Source organism: Rhipicephalus microplus, chromosome 6 (genome assembly GCF_043290135.1).
Source record: "Rhipicephalus microplus isolate Deutch F79 chromosome 6, USDA_Rmic, whole genome shotgun sequence".
NCBI lineage: Eukaryota > Metazoa > Arthropoda > Arachnida > Ixodida > Ixodidae > Rhipicephalus > Rhipicephalus microplus.
This window is the reverse complement of record NC_134705.1, coordinates 7288827-7311974: the sequence shown is the minus strand read 5'-3', so window position 1 is coordinate 7311974 and position 23148 is coordinate 7288827. Positions and strand designations below refer to the sequence as shown.

General features: G+C 46.1%; 1 protein-coding gene and 1 pseudogene across 12 annotated transcripts in view; one reads left to right on the top strand and one right to left on the bottom strand.

The window, feature by feature from the left end:
• The window catches only part of LOC119167755 (uncharacterized), a 595822-nt gene that overhangs the window by 238339 nt on the left and 334335 nt on the right, over nucleotides 1-23148 (bottom strand). The gene's annotated exons all lie outside the window — the stretch shown is intronic.
• On the top strand, nucleotides 4398-6216 carry LOC142765115 (uncharacterized; annotated as a pseudogene).

Sequence of the window (23148 nt, the reverse complement as noted above, 5' to 3'; positions counted from 1 at the left end):
TTAAAAGACTTCCGTTTTGTTTTTCTATAAAAGTTCTCTTTGGCTCTAAGCTCCTTCAGTAATTTTTCAGTGACCCAAGGGTTTTCAGGACTGGCGTATGTTTTTTTACATTTGCAAACCTCAGTATGACGCTGAATGTGTGACAATAATATGAATGAAAACTCTGAAAATGCAATTTGTGGATCATCCAAGGGTATTGCTGACGACCGATCAGTGTTCATGATAACATCAATGAAAGATTCTTAGTCTAGAACACACCTGGTGTAAGATATGCTAGTCGGTGAAGAGATACAGTTGAAGCGCAGAAAAATCGGGTAATGGTCAGTGATGTCGACATTAAGAACCCATGCATCTGGCGCTTGTGATAAATTAGAAAGTGCATGATCAATCAAGATACTTGCACCATTCATGCAGCGTGTGGGAAGGGAGATTAAACATTCATAGCGAAAACCCTGATAAACACTATAGTGATTTGATATGTGGGGTTTAACGTCCCAAAACCACCATATGATTATGAGAGACGCCGTAGTGGAGGGCTCCGGAAATTTCGATTACCTGGGGTTCTTTAGCGTGCACCCAAATCTGAGCACACGGGCCTACAACATTTCCGCCTCCATCGGAAATGCAGCCGCCGCGGCCATAAACACTATAGTAATTCAAAGAACTAGAAGAAGATAGGTCAAGTATATCAATGTTGAAATCACCCATAATCACAATTGTATGACTAAGAGATAGTGTGTATAATACTTTGTGAAGGGCTTCACAGAAATTTATGACCGATGAGGATGGGGATCGATAAATGCATCCAAAGATGAAGCTCTTGCTGTCTAGCTTAAGGAAATCGTGGTTAAGTTGCACCCAAACACTTTCGCAGCCAGTTACATTTAATTCAATGTCATGTCGTCGTATGTAGTGTATGTTCGATTTAATATAAACGACGTCACCTCCATGATTGCTGCTAGGCCTATGCGAGTATTCAGACTTGTATGAGGGGAGACCAAACAAATTTTTGTCATCATAGCTACGCCAGGTTTCAGAGATACCTATAAGTGAAAACGGATTGTCAAGAGCAGAGAGAAGAAGCTGTATGTCATCAAAGTGTTTACGGATGCTTCTTGCGTTAATATGAATCGCAGAGCGGGAGACAGGTGAAAGGAAGCAATTCAGATGATCTGTTGAGAAATAAGTAGCCATAATTGGATGGACCTAAGTGCAACAGAGGAATAAATTGAAATTCAATATGGTTCGCTAGCAGATTTTGAGCAGGTCGGCTTCGCAGGTGATGCATAGCACCTTGCTCTCCGTTGTCCTTCTGGCTTTGATTCGACAGTTATCTGTCCACAAAAATTTCCAGTTGTTCGCCTTTTTTAAAACCAGTGCCTCAGAAAAGAGTGCCTTGTTTTCGGGGGTAAGGTGATCGTTAATGTAGACAGGGTTGTTGGCAGCTTCGGGCAGTCCAATGTCACTTAGGCATAGTTTGGCCTTCCGAGCCTTGCTGACAAATTCAGCCTTTTTCGTCCGAGAGCAGAAGCGAGCAAGCAGGTTCTTTGCGTCAGCTTTCACTTTTGAAACACGGTGAACGATGTCGAGATCACTGGGTGCCAGTTTACAATTAATCTTATCACCTATAGTCTGCACGATCGTCGCGCAGTCTTCTCTTTCTGTCGCCGGAACGCCCTTGATCTTGACGTTGTTAATTCGTGAATATTGTTCCATTTGCGTCATTTTACGGGATAGTTCCACATTTTGTGCTTTTAGCACCTTGTTTTCTGCAATCAAAGAGACATTATCTTTCTTCAAACTTTCCATGATGTCATTCATGTGCTCAGCACTGGTTACCAACTCGCTCATTTGTTTTTTCATTTCAGAGAAGTTCACGCCAGATAGCTGTGCTTTGACGATGAACTTGTTAAATATAGCGTCAATGAAATTATCAGGACATTCGTTGAGTATTGCTTCAAGCTCGATAACTTTTTTGTTTAGCTCGGCAACAGTAGGCATTGCGCAGAATTCAGCAAAGCAGTACAGATATGCGCAAAACGACAAGTGACAGAAAGGGATGGTCTTAACAATATGGCAGCAACGACAGTGTAACAACAGAGCGAACGGCAAAAAACCTGTTAAATGTACTAACCTGCGCAGTAAAGAATCGTGCGAAAGGCCAGGAATGATGTGTTTGCTGCACTGTCGTCACTGCCAATGATGCCTATCCGCGAGATCCGGTTTCTTTATATGGTGGTGCCAGCCGATGTGAAGCCGTCTAGCGGATCCCCAGAGCAACTATCCCTGCTGTGCGAAGACAGAAGGATGACCGCAGCTCCACACGTGTCGTCAATGACAGTGCAGCAGGCTTGCTTCCACGATAAAGCGGCTGGTGTCCACGGCTCCTTGTCGATGCTTTGAAACACGGATAACTGCGCAGTAAAGAATTGTACGTAAGGCCAGGAACGATGTGTTTGTTGCACTGTCGTCACTGCCAATGATGCCTATCCACGAGATCCGGTTTCCTTATATGGTGGTGCCAGCCAATGTGAAGCCATCTAGCGGATCCCCAGAGCAACTATCCCTGCTGTGCGAAGACAGAAGGATGACTGCAGCTCCACACGTGTCGTCAATGACAGTGTAGCAGGCTTGCTTCGACGATAAAGCGGCTGGCGTCCACGGCTTCTTGTCGATGCTTTGACACACGGATAACTGCGCAGTAAAGAATTGTGCGTAAGGCAAGAAACAATGTGTTTGTTGCACTGTCGTCACTGCCAATGGAGCATACATAAACAAGATGTCACCAAGGGTGCGATTAAAACACTCCGTCGTCCCATCAGTTTGGGGATGACATGCAGTGGTAGTGCAGTGTATGATGCAACACTCCTTCAGCAAGGCTGTAATAGCATCGGATAGAAAACATGGCCATGGTCGCTGAGTAATTCTCGGCGCGCTTCATGCCTTAAGACGAGGCTTCGGAATATAAAGCTAGCAACATCTTTTAGCATACCGCTTCAGATGATCGATGCCCACTAAAACCCAGCGGTTGCCACTCGGAGTGTAGGGAAGCAAACCGTGTAAGTCAATTCCTACATTCTCAAAAGGTAAGTCGGGCTGAACACGATCGATGTTGTAACGTGATGGGGATATGTTGAGGTGATGTTTTTTTTAATTAAATGTATGTAAGGAGAGGTTGGTGCCAATGCGTGGTACCGGCTACTCCTCTTCTCTAGCACAAAAGTCGGCATCGCACATTTTGTAGCAAACACAAGGCTATACATATGTACATAGCACAACACTTACACAATGAGTTCACGTTTTTCAACACTGAGTGTCCACAACAAACAGAAATGCGTCCAAACTACATATAAATGGGTCCGCACCACACTGAGTTTGTAAAAACACAAGTAATCACATCAATTTAAGTGTTCACACAAAAACGTGAAAGTTCAATGAAAGGTCTAAGGTGATTTTGTCGCTTAAATACTGAACTGTTTTCAGAAAGGTTTTCCCAAAAATATCGTAGTGAAACACGAAATTCTGTTTTGAAACATACCGCGGTTAACAGTGAAGTACATTAGTTTTTTGTTTAGTACTTTGGAGCTATTTTTGATTCCTCCAGAAAGTGAACGACTGCACGCGCTGCAGTGGCTTTCAGCTTTCCTTTTGGCCATGGACCCAAGATTTTTGCATCTGATGCAGGTCGCTTATCCAAAGAATTGAGTTTTTGAAAAAGGTTCTTTCGAGATACGTCATTATTCTTACAATGCAGAAGAATGTGTTCCACGTCTTCTTGAGCTTCTCCACATGAGCAGGTAGGACTGTCAGCTTTCCTTATTCTATACAGGAAAGCCTTCGTGTAGGCTGTACCAAGTCGAAGCTTATGGATGACTGTTTCTACCGATCGGCTAACCTTTAATGGGTATTAAATTCTATACCGGGATCAATGTTATACAACAGAGAGTTTCGCGCACCATTCTCGAACCAGGTTTTTTTAGACAGTTGACAGCGTCTTAGACAGTTGACAACGACGCAAGACAGTGATGTCTTGCGTCGCACGGTTTGCATCGTTTGAAGAGTTCGAAAGGGCTCTTCGGAAGTTGCAGCTGGAGAATAACTAAGTCTACGTGAAAAAGACCACGAAGTCTGTAGATGTCGTGAATGCCCACTTGACGTCCGGAGCAGTTAAGTTGGGCGAAAAATTGAAATTCACCAACGCTACGTTTACGTGCAAGCACGGCAGTAACTTCAGGACAAGGGGCACAGGAGTGCGGCCAAACCAGAGGTAAAAGCTCTGATTGGAACAGCAACTTGTAGAACTGATTGGAGAACTGATTGGAAAGCAAACTTGTTTACAGCCTTTGTTCAGTGAAACAATTTGGCTATTGCCATTTGTTTTGTTTTTTTCCAGAACAATGAAAAATGATTGCCCAGCTAAAATTGTGTTTGCTGCCAAGCGTGGAAGCCAAGAGCTGGAGATCACGTGCACTGTACTGGATCACAATCATGAGACTATTGATGACATGTTTGCCTCCTACCCGAAGTGCAGATGTCTAAATGACAATGAGGCCAAGCTTGTTCAGCCCCTCATAGAGATGAAGGTGCGACCCACCCGCATCATACAGAAGCTAAAGGAGGAGACAGGTAAGATTATTCTTGCATCTTGGCTGTACATATTACTAACCCCAGTACTCTTTTGTTTCAATTGTCTTACAGGTAAAGTGATCATTGCAAAGGATGTGCACAACATGAGGACCAACAACAACAGAGGAAATGACACAGAAAAGCTGCTGCAGATGATCAGTGACCTTTGTGAAAAAGAGCAGGCAACTGTCATACCCATTACTGACGAAAGCCAGGAGCTTCAACTTCTGTTTGCTCAAACACGTCAAATGCACAAAATGTTTGAATGATATCCAGAGGTTCTTTTTCTAGATGCAATTTACAGAACAAACAAGCATAGAATGCCCTTGTTTGTTTTCATGGTCGAGGATGGTGCGGGCAGCGGCCATGTAGTGAGTGGCATATGCTTTTGCTGCATCTGAGCAACAGCATGTCGTTAGTAAGTTGCTGGAAACTTTTGTCAAGGAAAATGCAAAGGCATCAGAAACTAATGTTGTCATCATTGACAAAGACTTCACCGAGATTGCAGTAATACGGGAGACATTTAACTCAAAGCCTGCTGTGCAGCTCTGTCAATTTCACATGATGAAAGCTTTTAGGGCAGCTGCTTGGCGATTGGCACACTCCACAGAAGAACGAGAAAGGCTCATCAGCAGCTTTGGGGAAATGGTTTGTGCACCAACTCCTGAGAAGTTTGAGGATGCCCAAACTGACTTTCTGAGACATGCTGATGCGGAAGCATGTGCCTACTTCCAGAAAAACTGGGCAGACATTACCAACATGTGGGCAAGACACCTGTGCAACAAGCAGTTCACTGCAGGTAACAACACTACGAACAGAGTTGAATTGTACAATGCAAAGATAAAACACATTTTATCAGCATCTGACAAATTGCATGTGCGACAAACAGTTCACTGCAGGTAACAACACTACGAACAGAGTTGAATCGTACAATGCAAAGACAAAACACTTTTTGTCAGCATCTGACAAATTGCATAAGGCAGTGAGAGATATACTTTAGCTATCACGTGCACTCACGCAGGAAGCAAGACATCCTGCATGTGTAATGAAGACGTGCACGTTCTACTCGTACGAAGCGTCAAGTGATGTCGAAGCAAGATGTGCCAAGGTTATGCCTCCTCTGTAATCAACAAAGAAGCGGCCAAGGCTAGACAAGCACCACCAGAATTACAGCAAATAGAGGCAACTGTTTATGCTGTTTCAAGTTCTTGTGGCACATGGCACGAGGTTTCAACGCAAACATGGACATGCACTTGCACCGCGTTTTCCAAGATGGGGCTTCCTTGTCGTCACATTCTGGTGGTCTGTGAAAGGACTAATGTATTTCCTGACCTGTCCAAAGTCGTGAAGCCTCGGTGGTTTAAGTCTCGTCACCTCAGAATCATGGCTCGTGACGCTGATGCAGAGGAGACTTGTGACACTGTATCCCATCAAAGCACAAACGTTGAACTGCTAACCATGCCAGGGCCAGCATTTAATAAGATGAATAGAAACCATCTGTTTAATTATGCAATGAGGACACTAAAGTCCGTAGCAGATAACCTAGCTGACTACTCACCAGATGTCTTTCGTGCCAAACTTGCAGTTGTAGAAAAGCTCTATGCAGACTGACTAACAGAATCATCCTCGGGTTGTGTTAGCAGTGCTGTAGAACAACTTAGAGCAGGCCATCACGATACTCCTTGTGGCAGCGTGGATGTTCAGATCAAGGAATTGGACCTCGAAGAGCAATTGCATGACACCCACAAAGATGGCATTAAAGAAAAAGGACTTCTCCTGTCCAGGTTTAGGATAAACCTGAAGAAAACATAGCAACTCATGAGGCCTACTGCAGAGTGAACATACAAGCTGCCAGCTCCTGTTCAAACCCGAGGACACCGCAGCTAAAACTCCCGCTCGTCAAGCCGAGAGGTCGGCCCAAGTGCAAGTCTGTGCAAAAGGGCAAAAGGCAAAGGGAACAACAGTCTAATGTGGCCACAACGCTTTTTGTGCAGATGACCGAGATGGCCAAATACAAGCGTGAGTATAGTGTGTAGGCAGCAGTTCTTGGTGCATACTTATCTTGTGATTCTTTCAGTTCTGCTCACTGGGATCGTAGGAAAAGCTACCTCCAGCAGAGTGCTGAACTGTGGCTACATCATTCAGGAGGCTGATGTTGAAGTACGACCAGAGCTTCTGCCAAGTGGTCTCTTAGACTACAGAGTTGAAATGCGGCAGTTGCAACAATATTTCTCTGAAGATGCCTGGCAGCTGCTTACATCTGCAGGTAATTATCGCAGCGCAGGTATTGTGCTGTGTGCTCATAAGCCTGTTTTATTATGCTTGTCACCCGGCTTGCCTCGTGTCAAACTGTCTCATGTGAAACTGTCCGTGTTTCAGTTTCAATCAAAAAGAAAAATGAACTGTAGCTGTGCCATGCTTGCCAAGAGCGTGACAGCGGAAAGATCAAGACGATTTACTGTGACCATTGCCTACAGTGGCTTTACTGGTAAGAATTCATGGCCATGCCAGAATGACCAGTAGTAATTTTCGTGCTCTTTTTGTGCAGGACCTGTGCTGCAGTGAAGCAAGCGGACGCAAAGAAAAAGTTGTGGTTCTGTAGGCCCTGCTATGACATTGTCTGAAGCAATAAACTCGTAATGTCGGATGTTGCTAGATGTTGGCAACTGCGAACCAATGCATCTTGTCATATTCATTTTGTGCACTGCACTCGTGATCAGCACATACAATTTGATGTAAAGAATGCGGTCAAGACAACCCCTTCTTGATGTGGTGAAAGCCGAAAAATATTCTGTCAGAGCTTCTCAACAAAGCAATTTTCTTTCTTCGTATTGTAAACAAACCTCTTATCTCATCATCTAGCTGTTTTCTCGAATCAACATGTGTCTTATTAACCAGCTTTATGATCACTCTATCCATCAAATAGCTTTGTAAGGGGCATGTTCATTCCAGGCTGTAGCTTGCTGCCAATCTGGTGCTATAATAGATTTTTTGGGGGGGTTTCCTGAGACAATCGCACATCAGTTGGAACAAAATCCTGAACCCCTTATAAGCAAACCATTATTGTTCTTTGTCCCCATACGAAGTTTACGTTTTGAAGTAAACGTAATTCTTCTTTACTAGTGTATTATGACACCCACTGAGTATAAAGTAGCAAAAACTGGCTGTACCTGCTGCCCTTTTTGTGGGTGCATTGCCTTCTCTATGCTCTTGCAAGGATGGATCTTTGGCTAATCAGAAGTAATGAGTTAGTCCCGTCAAATTGTAGGCATTCGACGTGAAAAGGTTTTTTCATTGGAAGCACCGCGGTGGGCGTCATATCAGGAAAAAAATTGGCACATTTGTCGAGGCTCGTGCCAGCTGACTTCGTTCTTTGTTACGGACAGTTCATGTGGTCGTGAGCTCTGCGTACTAGTGGACACTTCAGGCATCGATAGTAGCTAGAAGCCTAGTTAATCATGGCAACGCGTGTCCTGCATACACGCTCGACTTTTCGACGATGAGGTGCACCGCCAAGAAGGAAATTGCGAGGAGGTACGGCAGGCAGCTTTTAAACGCTCCTGCATTTCGGCACTACCGTGTTGCCGGCTGTATTTTTACTTTCATTCAATTGGAAGTTCGCTTAATTAGAAGCGTTTCCATTGCCGACACGCGTTGCGAATGTGGGACAGGGTAAGCACCCGGCTAATCATTTTGATCGTCTGATGCGTGAATCATCATGCGTCTAAACACGAAGACTGCGCAGGCCGTGGCTAACCGGCAGCGCGCCCTGAGTTGATACCACATAAAGCCAGTCGCGGTTGATACAAACGCACACACGTCGCCGCTTTAGGGCATTAGCCCGGCGGCCCCGACCGTGCATTTTGAAACCAGCTTTCACATTCGATCGCTAGATGATACTACATGTCGTAGTGTACATAGCCATGTCCGGCGGGCGACGCACTACGTAGTGTACCATAGCCTCCTCTATAGATGCTATGAGTGTACATAGCGATATTCCAGGCAGAAAGCACCCAGCCACAAACAGTCGCAAGCAGAGGCCTCTATAGGCGGCCTGTCGGTGTCTTTTGGTTGTCGCCAGACATCCACTTTCGGTACTCCAGCTGCACTCAGTCCTTGAACAGCTTGTTTAGCACAATATCGAATGGCTAGAGTGTGGACGTCATACTACCTGGTATCACGGCGAGGTCCGTTTTCCCATCGCCGAGTGCGCGTTTCACAGCATCGGTTAAGTGACCACAAAACGCATCCAACACCAGCATGTTGCGAAGATGAAGCAGTGCACCTGGCCGACGGCTCCACACTACTTTTATCTATTCGAGTATCATAGCCTCGTCCATGTATCCCTTTTTGTTGACGCGAACCCTTCCTTCGCCAATGTCTTGCGTTTGAAAATGGTGAAGGGCGGAAGCTTTCTACCATCTGCCGTGCATGCCAGCATGACGGTGAAGCGTGAGTGCTCCTTTCCAGTGGACAACAGCTTCACACCCTTGGCACCGCGCTGCGTGATCGTGGTAGATGAAGGCATGTCAAACCACACGGGGGTCTCATCAGCATTGTCAATATGCCCCATCATGCAGTCGTTCTGCTCACGAAGCTAGTTCACATAGCGCTGAAAGTTTATAGGCTTGTTTTCGAACTCCTCCGGCAACTTTTGACAGATGGATGTGTGCCACTTGAGAGAAAATCCTATGCATTGCATAAATCGATGCATTCAAGAGTTTGATGCATAAAACTCTTCTCTCGTGAGCCCAGCTTCTCGAGCGAGTTCCACGGCTTTCTTGCGAATGATATCCATGGTCAGTGGCAGCGAGCACGCGCGAACTTCCTGCAAAAAGTCTGCTAGCTTATCTTTCAGCTGCGGATGAACGGCACTTCGTCCACGAAACGACATTTTTCGAGGATTGCACATCTGCAGCTTCCCTTTCCGCGCCCTCCAATAGTGCGCGCTTTTTTCTGATACCCCAAAGCGGCACTGAGCAACCATATTCCCGTTCGCTTCTGCGAACTCAACACCATTTAGTTTAAAAGCAGCAGAGTACTGCCTCCTCGTACCGCTACTCATAGTCAAAGAACGAGAAAAAAAAAAAGACCACTGAAAGTGCAGCGCAATGTCAAGCGGAGCGAAAACTCAGAACATATAGGAAGCAAATCACGAACACAAAAAAACAGACAGGGAGAGAAAAAAAACTGCCTGCGATTGTATTTAAATGCGGATATGGCCACGACCGGCTCCTCAAGCTCATGCAAGCCACATGTTGCCAGACAGCGGTGCACTTTCGGTTAGACACCGCTATATAAGACGAGGGGTGACTTTAGCTTGCTATTTTATTGGAAATATCTCGACATATTCCGGTTTATACGGTAGTTATTTTGTTTTTGCTCGGCTCGTTATAATTATTGGTAGGTTATTTTGCAAGTTTCTTCTAGCCTGTTTCTCAGATCTAGCACCTATGTAAGTGCTTTTTTTTTCCTCGGCTCTCAACTTTGCCTAGGACCACAACTTTTTCGAAATTGTTACTGGGCCTCTGAGCGCTCTTTCATATAGCATCTCAAAAAGCGAGAATTCTAAACTGGCCTGCTGTACTTCACGATATGCAAATAACATTGCGGGTAGATATCTATCTCAATCCTTACGCCTTTCTTTACACATCCCTTCGAACATAGTTTTTAACGCTCCATTGAACCGCTCCACTGACCCGTTTGCCATCGGGTGATACGGTGTAGTTAAATTCTGGTCAATGAATATCAATATATGTACTTCCCTCGTCATTCCTGAGATAAAATGTGATCCTCTATCGCAGAGTACCTCCTTTGGTATGCTGTATCTCGAGAACATGTTCAAGAGAGCCTCTGCTATCTAAATGCTGTCTATGTTTTTCAAAGCTACTGCATCAGGATATCTAGTAGCCACATTATCCAAGGTATCAAACACTGGGCTGATGGGCCCCAAAATATCTATAGCCACCCTATCAAAAGGTAGCTCCCCAATCGGCATTTTATCCAGAGGAACCTTACCTACTCTCCCTTTAGAAATTCTCTTCTGACATACGTCACCCAATTTAACATATCTCTTCACATTGCTCTGGACTCCTATCCAGAATAATTCGTCCGTAATCCTCTCTAACGTATATTTTATGCCCTGGTGACCGGCAATAACACCATCATGTCCTAACTTCAGCACTGTATCCTTTAACTCATCCGGTACCACAGCTGCATGACTTCTCTACCCGAGCTGAAAGTGCTTTTGTGATACAACAGGCCATTTTCCTTCACAAATAGTGCGACCATTCTACTCTTTTTCCTTCTCATAACCTTTTCTAATGTCCCCTCGCATATTTGAATAGATGGATCCTTCTCCTACAATCCTTGAATTTATTGGCCATTACATTCAACCCCCTAATGTCGGTGACACATAGTGGTTTTATATTCTTCTTTACATTACCTCAGGTCCTGGTTTGCACTGCTTCTGCCATTTACATTTCTACCTTTGGTTTCTCCCTTCCTGCAGGGTCTGAGTCGTTACTTCGCTCCAGGCCTTTCTAGGCCTTTCTCCAGAAAGGATCAAGATCATCAACTCTCCTCATCCCTAGTATATTTCTCACTAACAGGTTGCAAAGGGGTACTTCAGCACACTTTGCTGTCACTGGCCCTGTCTAAAAAGTTGTAGCTACCTGTATCTTAGCTTCTGGCAGATACTGAATCGTTCTGTTCACAAGAACTACTGGTTTTACTAGCTCGTCATATTCTCCGGTGGCACTAAACTTTTTTGTACCAACACGGTATTGGCTCCTGTGTCACTCAACATTGTAGCCTCATGCCCTTGTACCTCGCCTTGTACTACGGGCATGCTTGTTTTTTTTTTTTCCTCTTCTCTGTGTTTCAATACACATGCAGTCTTTTCTGTTAACCGTCAGAAAACCGTCTTATTCTATTAAGAAGTCAGAAAAACTTTGGAGAGCATGCAAAGAGGCAAAGCTGCTGGTGAGGATCAGGTAACATCAAATCTGCTGAAAGATAGAGGACAGATTGTGTTAGAAAAACTAGCCACCCTGTTTACGAGGTGTCTCTTGACGGGAAGGGTACCAGAGTCTTGGAAGAACGCTAACATCATCTTAATACATAAGAAAGGAGATGACAAGGACTTGAAGAATTACAGGCCAATCAGCTTGCTCTCTGTAGTATACAAGCTATTTACAAAGGTAATTGCTAACAGAGTAAAGAAAACATTAGAATTCAATCAACCAAAGGAACAAGCAGGATTTCGAACAGGCTACTCAACAATTGACCACATTCATACTATCAATCTGGTAATAGAGAAATGCTCAGAATATAACCAACCACTATACATAGCCTTCATAGATTACGAGAAGGCGTTTGATTCAGTAGAAATATCAGCCGTCATGCAGACACTGCGGAATCAGGGCGTAGATGAAGTATATATAAACATTCTGGAAGAAATCTACAGGGGATCAACTGCTACCATAGTGCTTCATAAAGAAAGCAACAGAATACCAATCAAGAAAGGTGTAAGGCAGGGGGACACAATCTCCCCAATGCTATTTACCGCGTGCTTACAGGAGGTTTTCAGAAGCCTAGAATGGGAACAGTTAGGGATAAGAGTTAATGGAGAATACCTTAGTAACCTGCGCTTCGCCGATGACTTTGCATTGCTGAGTAACTCAGGGGACGAATTGCAACTCATGATTACGGAGTTAGACAAGGAGAGGAGAAAGGTGGGTCTTAAAATTAATCTGCAGAAAACCAAAGTAATGTACAACAACCTCGGAAAGGAGCAGCGCTCCGAGATAGGTAATAGTGCACTTGAAGTCGTAAAGGACTATGTCTACTTAGGGCAGGTAATAACCGCAGAGCCTAACCACGAGATTGAAGTAACTAGAAGAATAAGAATGGGGTGGAGCACATTCGGCAAGCACTCTCAATTTATGACAGGTAGATTGCCACTATCCCTCAAGAGGAAGGTATATAACAGCTGTATCTTGCCGGTACTTATCTACGGAGCAGAAACCTGGAGACTTACAAAGAGGGTTCAGCTTAAATTGAGGACGACGCAGCGAGCAATGGAGAGAAAAATGGTAGGTGCAACCTTAAGAGACAAGAAGAGAGCAGAGTGGATTAGGGGACAAACGAGGGTTAAGGATATCATAGTTGAAATAAAGAAGAGGAAATGGACATGGGCCGGGCATGTAGCGCGTAGACAGGATAACCGTTGGTCATTAAGGGTAACTAACTGGATTCCCAGAGAAGGCAAGCGGGTTAGGGGGAGACAGAAGGTTAGGTGGGCAGATGAGATTAAGAAGTTTGCGGGTATAAATTGGCAGCAGCAAGCACAAAACCGGGTCAACTGGCGGAACATGGGAAAGGCCTTTGTTCTGCAGTGGACGTAGTCAGGCTGATGATGATGATGATGCTGCTGATGATGATAATCTGCTGCTTTGTGTCCTATTTTTGGCAATTAGAGCACGGCCCTATTTTTTCGCTGTGGCCATTCTTTGTACGACAATTGATAGCAATATGTCCCAGCCGGTTTAAAAGAAACATCGCTGCTGTATCCTGAAATTGCTCCTTGGGATCTGTCCTCTCATCTATCCTTCCGCTATTATAGCACTTTCACCAAACCCCTTTCCACGATTTTTCAGTCCTTGTGCCTTCATGAATTGGTCAGCCTGCCTTGCCATTTCCTCTAACGTGCCTGCCTTTCTTTCTTTCAAAAATATAGCCAACTTGCTACTGCAATGGTTGAGGAGTTGCTCTCCTGCTGCCTTGTCACGGAACCTGCGTAGGTTTTTTTCTTAATCCAACAACTCCATGCATCTGTGAAAGTAGTTCGACAATCGGCAAACAAACTGTTTAACTGTCTTTAAATTCTCGGGCCTGCAGTACCGGAATTTCTCGAGAAAACCTTCGGCTATTAGACCGAATTCTTCTAATAAAGTTTTCTTTACCAGTTCATAATAGTGATTCTTCTACTCACATGCGGCCAAAGACGCTCAATTCCTCGCCTACAAGACACAAGCTCAAGGCATTGGCCTACTCGTTCTTCCCCCGCCTTGCCTACGATCCACTCGAAACAAACAGGTAAGCATCGAGGTCGTTCTTTTGCACGTCGAAGGGTGCCATCGGCTTACGAGGGCTGGAAGAATGCAAAGCATATGACGCCATCAAAGTGGTGCGACCGTCACTTGTGTCATCGCAGGCCGACATATTCACCTGTGCTTACTGCAGCTATATCGCTCTCTTGCTGTTCTAGTATCCGTTCATGCAGTCTTTCCTGTTCTAGTTGTGGATTCTTTAAAAACTCGATTGTCTCCTTTTTGCTCATGTCTACACCTTTGGCCACGGCTGTCATCTTCTCATAATCCATTCTTACAACCCCCGACGATAACGCGACTGGGCCACACAAAGAGGAAAATCCTGGCAGAGACTCGCCACCAAATTTGTCATGAACTTATTTGGGGAGTGCTTGCATGGGATGGAATTGAGAGTCGGCAGACGGGTGTGGCAAAAAACAATCACACTTCATAACCCAAAAGATAAAAGGCAAAAAATCGAAAACAAAAACGAACCCAACAGTTAATTTCTTCCTCCTCGACTAGCTTCAACACTAGCTAAGGAGGGAAGATGTTTGAGGTTCGAAATGGGTCCCCTCAATGACTCGAGTGCACGGTGGCAGCACGAAGGAAGAGCCGTAGTCTGGTGAATAGACGTTTTATTGCGGCCTCAGGCTACTGCCCGAGTCCAAGCCCGAACATCCGCTCTCATTTCAAATTCAAACATCCTCTTTTCAACCCTCGGTTGAACAAAGAGTCTTTACAAACACCAATCACATGGTGGGACTCACATCATCACAACCAACCGCAGAAACATCTTCATAACAGGTACTACATTGATTAAAACCACGTTACCGAATAAAACACGCAAAGATATAGGTTCTGCGCGTGTGACACTCTCTCCCATGCCAGGCCGTGCTGCCTCCGTCGGCCGACTTTCGTCGACAGCCGTTCTCACGCTCGAGCCCCGTCAGCTCTCTCATTAATTGTTGCTTCGTAAAAGCCTCCTTAAGAGCGGTAGGTAGGTTGGGCTCCGTGCCCTTACCAGGTGTGCATGCGACAGCGAGGCGCCCCGACATCCTAACAACAGCGGGGGAGATTATGGTCGTTTCCCTGCCGCCACTATGTCTCGGTCAGCCTGGTGGTCGCGTCCCCGCGTCATTCTCAATGACACCCGTGCATGCCAACAATGGCTTAAACTCATACGGTGGCGCCTGACCTGCCTCTTGCTAGGCGCTTTTCCGAGTAAGGCTTCTCCTTTTAGTCCCGAACGGCGATTACTTTGACGGCTCCGCTTGTGAACCATGAAAACGAAGGAGGCTCCTTTCTTTGCCATGCTCGGGGTCTTTCGTGTTCGTCTTCGCGGAACCGATCGGCTTCGCTAGTTGACGGGTCGGGAACTGGCTACGCGCTCTACATCAGCCGCATTGATTGCGCTGCACCCAACGTGCTGGTAATTGGTGCCTCATACTAACTCCAACACTCGCAGACAAAAAATTACCCCAAAACAGCACAAGAAAAACAATTTGCAAACCAGTCTAAACCTCTTCTTAGTCCTAGCAACTGTTTCTAATTCAATATGACGTCTCAAGAATTGAACAATCTTACAGCTCACGTCGGCTTCTGTCCGTTGCCGTGTTGAAGTTTTTCAAGCACAACCTTGACTTTCTCTTCAATCTCCTACTGTCTTGATAAGACGAATGCTTGGGCTAGTTGGTGATTGGGAATCAATATATTTGCACCGCGCAAGACTATGAGTAGTTACGACGTAACTGCAGAAGAAGAGACAAGGACAGAAAGAGCGCGGTCTTCAACTAAAATTTTATTAGCGATAACACTGGAAATATATATACTCGTGACAAAACATCACCGCACAATGGTGCAACCTATTGCTTAACAGCAAGACAATCATCATCTCATTATATGGTTACAACACCACACCTCAGCACAAATTCACGATCTATTGTGTCAAAGCCAGAAACTCGATTTCTTTTTTGGTCAGTTTTAGTCAGAGCAAGCGAAAGCATGCTGATACATCAATCACCCAGTATTTGCATTTCATTGGCTTCCATAATCTATCGTGTTAGCTGCTGACGGTGTTCGGCTACAACAGTGCACTTTTCGAATTCTGGTCTGCAACAGCAATCTCTACAATGGATGCCCAAATGACCTTGCACTGCTGAGTATACACTGTAATGATACTCCTTGAAATGCTCATTCAGGCATCGGCCTGTTTGCCCAACATATATCTTGCCGCATGACAACGGGAGCAAATAAATGAGGGCTATCACACATGCTAGGAATGGCCTTCTATGTTTGATTGTGCAGCAGCTCCTTCATACAGACTGCGCATTCACCCATTTGCAGAGCGCTCAAAGCTTTTCTGGGGCAGAGAAAATAACCTTCACATCTACGTTATCACCTATTTTTTTCAAATTATGAGAAATCCTATGTTGATAGAGAATCACAGCCACGCGCTTTGAGTGCACAGCTATGATTCTCTATCAACATAGCATTTCTCGCAACTTGAAAAAAATAGGTGATCAGGTAATTGTGAAGGTTGTTTTCTTTGCCCCAGAAAACTTCACGAGGAAGTCCGCCCGACAGTGTCAGTAATCCAGGCCATCGTGCGCAAAAAACTGCCAAATGCAGGCATCCAGCCAATATGTGCCCTAAGTCGTCCCGCGGTCAGCCCTGCTTCCTACTACTGGCCACAAGAGACGTATTCCAGGTACTGTGATCTGGCGCACAAGTGATGACAGTCCTATATGGTTTCAACTGCAATGGCATCGGCCACATTTCCTGCTATTGTCGCTACCGTCAGCCATCGTCCCCTCGTTCATCATACCGTCCAGACGACACCAGATTCTCCCCTTTTCACAGCCATGAGGACCCCCCAAACTCTAATGCCCGAACATTGACCTCACGTTACGATCGCTCGCCATCCCCCCAGACCTAGCGACGTTCTCGGTCACCTATGCCCCATCGCTCTCCTTCGCCTTTCCCACGCCGTCCCTCCTCCGAAAACTGACCAGTGCAGCTCCCGAAGGTGATGCTGCACTGACCTATCGACCTGGAAATCCTCTGTTAACTCTGGCAATTCGGCAAAACCTTTTGGACATTGAAGTAGATGGCGAGCCTGTTTCAGCACTCGTGGACACTGGCACACAATTATCAGTCATGAGCACTCACCTTTCTCACCATCTTTGTCAAGTCGTTACACCCACGTCATCACCTGTTGTTCCTGTTGCTGATCGCTGTACACCTACCGTCCTTAGAATGTGTTCTGCGCCTGTGAGCTTCGATGATCACAAGACCTCAGTCCTCTTTGCTGTTCTTGACGAGTGCCCTCATGACCTAATCCTCGGCCACGACTTTTTGAGCACGCATTCAGCCCTAATAGACTGATTGATTAATTGATTAATATGTGGGGATTAACGTCCTAAAACCACCATATGATTATGTATGAGAGACGCCATAGTGAAGGGCTCCGGAAATTTTGACAACCTGGGATTCTTTGACGTGCACCCAAATCTGAGCACACGGGCCTACAACATTTCCGCCTCCATCGGGAATGCAGCCGCTGCTGCCCGGATTTTAACCCGCGACCTGCAGGTCAGCAGCCGAGTACCTTAGCCACTAGACCACCGCGGCGGGGCACCCTGATAGACTGTTCATCTGGTTCGTTACAGTTACAGCTTCCTGCTGTACCTGACCTCACTGTCGCATCACCACCACGTTCAGTTTGTTTGTTTGCGCCCAGGTACCGCGACGTCTCATTTATTGCAGGCCCACCGGTATGTGATGGCGACTGCTTGATTACTTTCTCCTTGGACAATGTTCTGACGTGACGAGTGGCTCTGCCTCACTCTCTTATGACTGTGTCTGCAAACAATGCTTGTATACCTGTCCTGAACTTTAGACACTGCGCACAACTGCTTCCTGAAGGTACCACGCTGGGCACGATTTCACCTTTAGACCCTGTTGCCCTGGCCATTGATGTCCCACAGCCACCTCCAGGCAGCCCTGCTGCTAGCCTAACACCCGATGACGCGTTCAACAACAAGATTGCCATGAACCAGGACCCTTTTCAAAGCCTAGACCGCCTTTTGTTGGCGTCATACTGCAACATTTTTAATTTCGCTTGACCGAAACTTGGACCAACTCTCTGGTGATCCATCGAATGGACACCGCCGGTGCAAGACCTATTGATTGACGCCCTTACCGTGTCTCGGCTACCGAGTGCAGCGTCATTCCAACAGAAGTTGACAAGATGCTCGCTAAGGACATCATCGAGCCATCTTGGAGTCCTTAGGCGTCGCCCATGATACTTATAAAAAAGAAGGATAACACCTGGCAGTTCTGCGTCGACTACCGTTGACTAACAAAATCACCAAGAAAGACGTTTACCCTTTGCCGCGAGTAGATGACTACCTTGATTCCCTTCATGCCACACGGTACTTTTGTTCTATCGACCTTCGTTCGAGCTAATGGAAAATTGCTGTCGATGAAAATGATCGAGAGAAGACCACCTTCATTGCACCCGATGGTCTATACCAGCTTAAGGTCATCCCTTTGGGATGAACGCGCCAGCAATATTTAAGCGCATGATGGACTCGCTACTGAGGGGTTTTCAAGTGGTCCACATGCCTCTGCTACCTGGAAGATGTAGTTTTCTTTCCGAGATTCATCAGTCACCTGCAACGCTTGTCCGCTATTTCGAAAGTCTTTTGCACCGCCAGTCTTCAACTCAACTCTTCAAAATGCCGCTTTGGCCACCGAGAGATCACCGTGCTCGGCCATGTAGTTGACGCTGCTGGTATACAACCTGGTCCAGCAAAAATACGTACTGTCACCAACTTCCCTATTTTACAGCCTTCAAAGGACGTTCGCTCGTTTTTCAGCCTGTGCTCATATTTTCACTGCTTTGTTAAAGATTTCACAATCATTGCGCAGCCCCTCACATGTCTTTTGAAAAAAAGACGCCCCTTTCTCATGGGGACCTGACCAAGCATCGGCTTTTTCCCATCTCGTAGACCGACTCATGTCACCCCCTGTGTTGGCCCATTTCCACGACTCTACGCCGACTGAAGTACGCACCGATGCTAGTGGTCATGGTATCGGCGCTGTCTTTGGCCAAAATCAACGTGGTCACGACTGCGTCAATGCTTACGCCAGCCGCCTCCTCTCCGCAGCTGAGCGGAACTATTCTATAACCGAGAAAGAGTGCCTTGCTCTTGTCTGGGCTGTCGGAAAATTTCGTCCCTATCTTTAGGGCAGACCCTTCACTGTGGTAAGTGATCACCACGCCTTATGCTGGCTGTCTTCACTCAAGGCTGACTTGGTCGTTGGACACTAGGATGTGAAGAATACATGTTCACTGTTGTCTACAAGTCTGGCCGCTTGCATCAAGACGGCGACTGCCTGTCCCGTTATACCATCGACCCACCAGACTCTTCGGCGAACGATACCATTCCGTCTGTGCTTGCCTCTTCAACATTTCTGCTGAGCAACGACGTGGCCCCACTCTTCGCAACATTATTGACCACCTCAACTCTACAGCTACCGATTCATCCCTTCGTCTCTTCTTGCTATGCGACAGCATCTTGCTACGTCGTAGTCTGATACCCGATGGTCCTGACCTCTTGCTTGTGATTCCGACACACCTTCGTTCGACAGCTCTGGTCCAGTTTCACGACGTGCCGATTGCAAGGCACCTCGGCGTTTCCCGCACCTACGATCGTGCACGCCGTCGGTTCTACTGGCCAGGAATGTATAGGTCAGCACGTCGTTACACGACCTCGTGCCATCTTTGTCAGCGCTAGAAGAAGTCAACACTCCCACCTGCCGGCTGTCTTCGATCACCCGAGGTTCTATGTGAGCCATTTCATCCTATCGGCTTTGACTTGCTTGGTCTGTTCCCTACGTCTGCCTCGGGAAATCGAAGGATCGCGGTTTCCACGGATTATGCCACCCTGTTCGCAATTACTTGTGCACTTCCTACCAGCTGCGCGATCGACGTAGCGGACTTCTTGCTCCACAAGGTCATCCTTCAGCATGGAGCACCGCCGCAGCTTCTGACGGACCGTGGAAGGCAGTTTCTATCTTGGGTCGTCAATTATACTTTAATGACTTGCTCGACCAAACATAAGCTAACCACGGCCTACCATCCACAGACAAATGGCTTGACGGATCGGATGAACCGAACGATTACCGACATTCTGGCAATGTACGTGTCTGCCGACCACCAATATTGGGATGCAGCGTTGCCTTTAGTCACATTCGCCTTAAATATGTCGTGGCACGAAACGGCGGGCTCTTCGCCAGTCTTTTCTTTGGCCGAAATCCAACTTTGCCTATGGACACAAACACGATGATGCCTCCTTCGACGTACTCACCCACTGAATACGCTCAAGAAGCCATAGCTCGCGCCGACCATGCACGTCAACTTGTGCGCGTTCAGCTAACTGACTCGCAAGTAGGCCATGAATCTCGTTACGACAGCCGTCACCGAAATGCCAGGATTTCTTGCCTACTTTCTCCCAGGATTTCTTGTTTTCCTGTGGTCTCAAGCACGCTGTATTAGGCTTTCTGAGAAGCTACTGTTCCCCTACTCTGGACCATATCGTGTGTGCCGCCGAGTGACCGACGTCACGAATGAAATCGAACAATTGCCTTCATCCTCGTCCACGACACCCCTCACAGACATTGTTCACGTTGTTCATCTGAAGCCTTACCTTACACCGGACTTCCTCAACACACATGTGTAGTGATCACCTTCTCTACCGTCTTTCTCCGGATGCACCTAGTCGGTGCCTTTGCCGCTGGAGGTTAACGTTATGTGCCACTCACCTAGAGGACGAAGAAGAAGACTAGGTGGTGCGTGCTATCGCCATCTTGGTTGTTTTCTCCATCACTACTATGGACTGCAAATATTACGCCCTTTTCTGTCATTCTCCTTGTAACAGTGCTAACTTCCACGAGAATAAATTTTCCGTTCTATAAGACATCCCGTCTCACTGTCTACTTATCTAATCGTCAACCTAGGGGAAACAAGTTCATACTCGCCTCGCACTAGTGAATATTTGGTTTCGAGTAGATAGTTTATTTTTTTTTTTTTTGATGGAATCTGAAAGTCGTAAGATGCTGGATTGGCATTAAACTTCATCGTATACTCAAGGTTTTTAATACTTCCTACGTGAATTTCGTCACGACCAAACCGATTCGTCGTAAAATGCGGGTCATCCCGAAACCGGGGCACGTATAATCTAAGTTCCATAGTATGTCCGTTTGAGGCGATTTTTGGTAATTGACCATGGTGCCCTTCGCTGCCTGATCATACATTTGCAGCAATTCTACAGCCTCTGCCAGCATAAGTTGTGACTCTTTCATGAGCGATTCCTTGATTCCTCAGCAACTGACTGTTCCATAATCTGCCAACAACTCTATCTCACAGAGCTGCCTCCACAAAATCCCCGAAGTCACACGCCTTTGCTAACTATCAAAGGGCACTGGCGTACTCTCGTATCGGTTCATTTGGCAGTTGCCGATGTAAAGTGAATCGACCTCGCTCGACCGATATGTTGACGGCGCTTCAGAGCTGATGCTCCAATAGGCCCGGCACCATGATGTAACCATTCCTTCCACTTGCCTTCTGTCATGTGTGACGTCTGTGCTGGCTCTGGGCCCTATGTGTGAAAGACGTGGCATCCCTCGACCCGCAGACATTGCCACGAAATGGCTTTTTGCCTTTGTGCGTCCATCCTCGTCGCTTCAAGGAAACTTATCAAATCGTTGCACTACTGCTACCAGGAAATATGAAATTGTCACATTTCTGGGAGTCTCCAGGAGAGGTGGTAGTGGTGGTAGTCCATATGCTTCCATTTCGTAGGTTATGCCTCTTGGAACGGCAAGAAAACAGTTCATCGCTAGCTTTGCCGACTGCACCAGAATGCGATATTGCCAGTATCACAAAGGGCCAAGTGATAAACAAACCAATCCATTGACGGGAAACCAATGCCTCTTATTCGATGGCAACCGCTTATATATTGATGATATCATTGACAGCGGCCACTACAGTCAAACCCTGAAAATTGATTTTGTTTTAAGATAAGGCTACGGATGGTATACTAACACACAGCTTCGCACACTTTGCAAAAGCGTTTGCTGCAATAATTTCTCGCATCAACTGGTTATAGCTGCGACCCAGGATGACACACTGGTCAAAGAATGGAGTGCATACAAAAGTCTTACGATGTATAGCCAGAAAACTACCAGAAGAAATCTTGTTTTTGACATTGCAACAGTGCCCGCACAAGCAGTCATTCACGCACCTACTACCAGTCTGTCTTATGTACACCGCTCACACGACAGAGGGAACATGTAGACGACAGCTAGGGAACATTCAACAAACTTAGCTCCATGCTTCTATTCACAGGTAGGTTGCACCTTCTTCTTAGGAGTAAAAACCCGTAGCCTTATCTGAAAAAGAGCTTACCGTAATTTTCTCAGGCGTGTTCTGTGAAGTGTTGATATAAGATTGTTAACTCGATATCAACTTACAACTAGATTCTTGGGTAACAAGTGCTGCGCCACACGTTTACCATTTTGGCATGTGTGCGGCATCATATGTGCAGCAAGGTGAGCTATATAATGTGCTATAGGGTCACACAATAAACAAAACTTAGATGTTAGCGCTCATACTGTCGTCTGTGTTTTTCTCTTTCTTGACCATATAGCATCTTTTCTTCATGCTCAAACTGAGCAGCACTAAAGCAATATCATTTTATCTGCTTATGATGTTGGACCAGGGAACGACGCAGGAACTGCCACAGCGTGAGCAGCTGTCGAGGATTCCAGCATTTTACTTGAGAGCGTTGCCCTGAGCGATTACGTTATTGCCGATGTGGACGTGATTGTGTACAAGGAGCTGAGTAGTGCCGAGATCCTCAGGAGTGCTCGCGTGGATACCGCCACTTCCGATTCATCAGACGACGATGAAACCGCGCATGGTGTTTCGGCGGCCCCGACACCAGTAATCGCGTCGCAGGACATCGACTTCTTGGATATCTTGCATCGTTTCCTTGGCGCCCATGACGACAATGTTAGGAGGGTCGGATGGGCTCTTCACAGAATGTGAGCAGTGCATTCTACCGTCGCTCGTGCAAAAGCCCAAGCAGTCAAAACTAAGTGATTTTCTTTTTTAAAATAAACTGCTCCCTTAAGTGTCCTGCATATTTTTTTTCTGTTGATTTGCACTTTTTTTGCAATAATAAAATTACCACTAGAACAGAATTTTTTGCGATTCCCATGAATTTCTTTGTAGCAGTGTTTGACTGTATGCACAACAAAGCCCACTTTTTCTTCCTTATACAAGGTGCCTCTTATAAGCACAGTACCATGTATGCAGTCTCCTATCAGTGCAAACACACTCTTATACCTACTTGCCTAT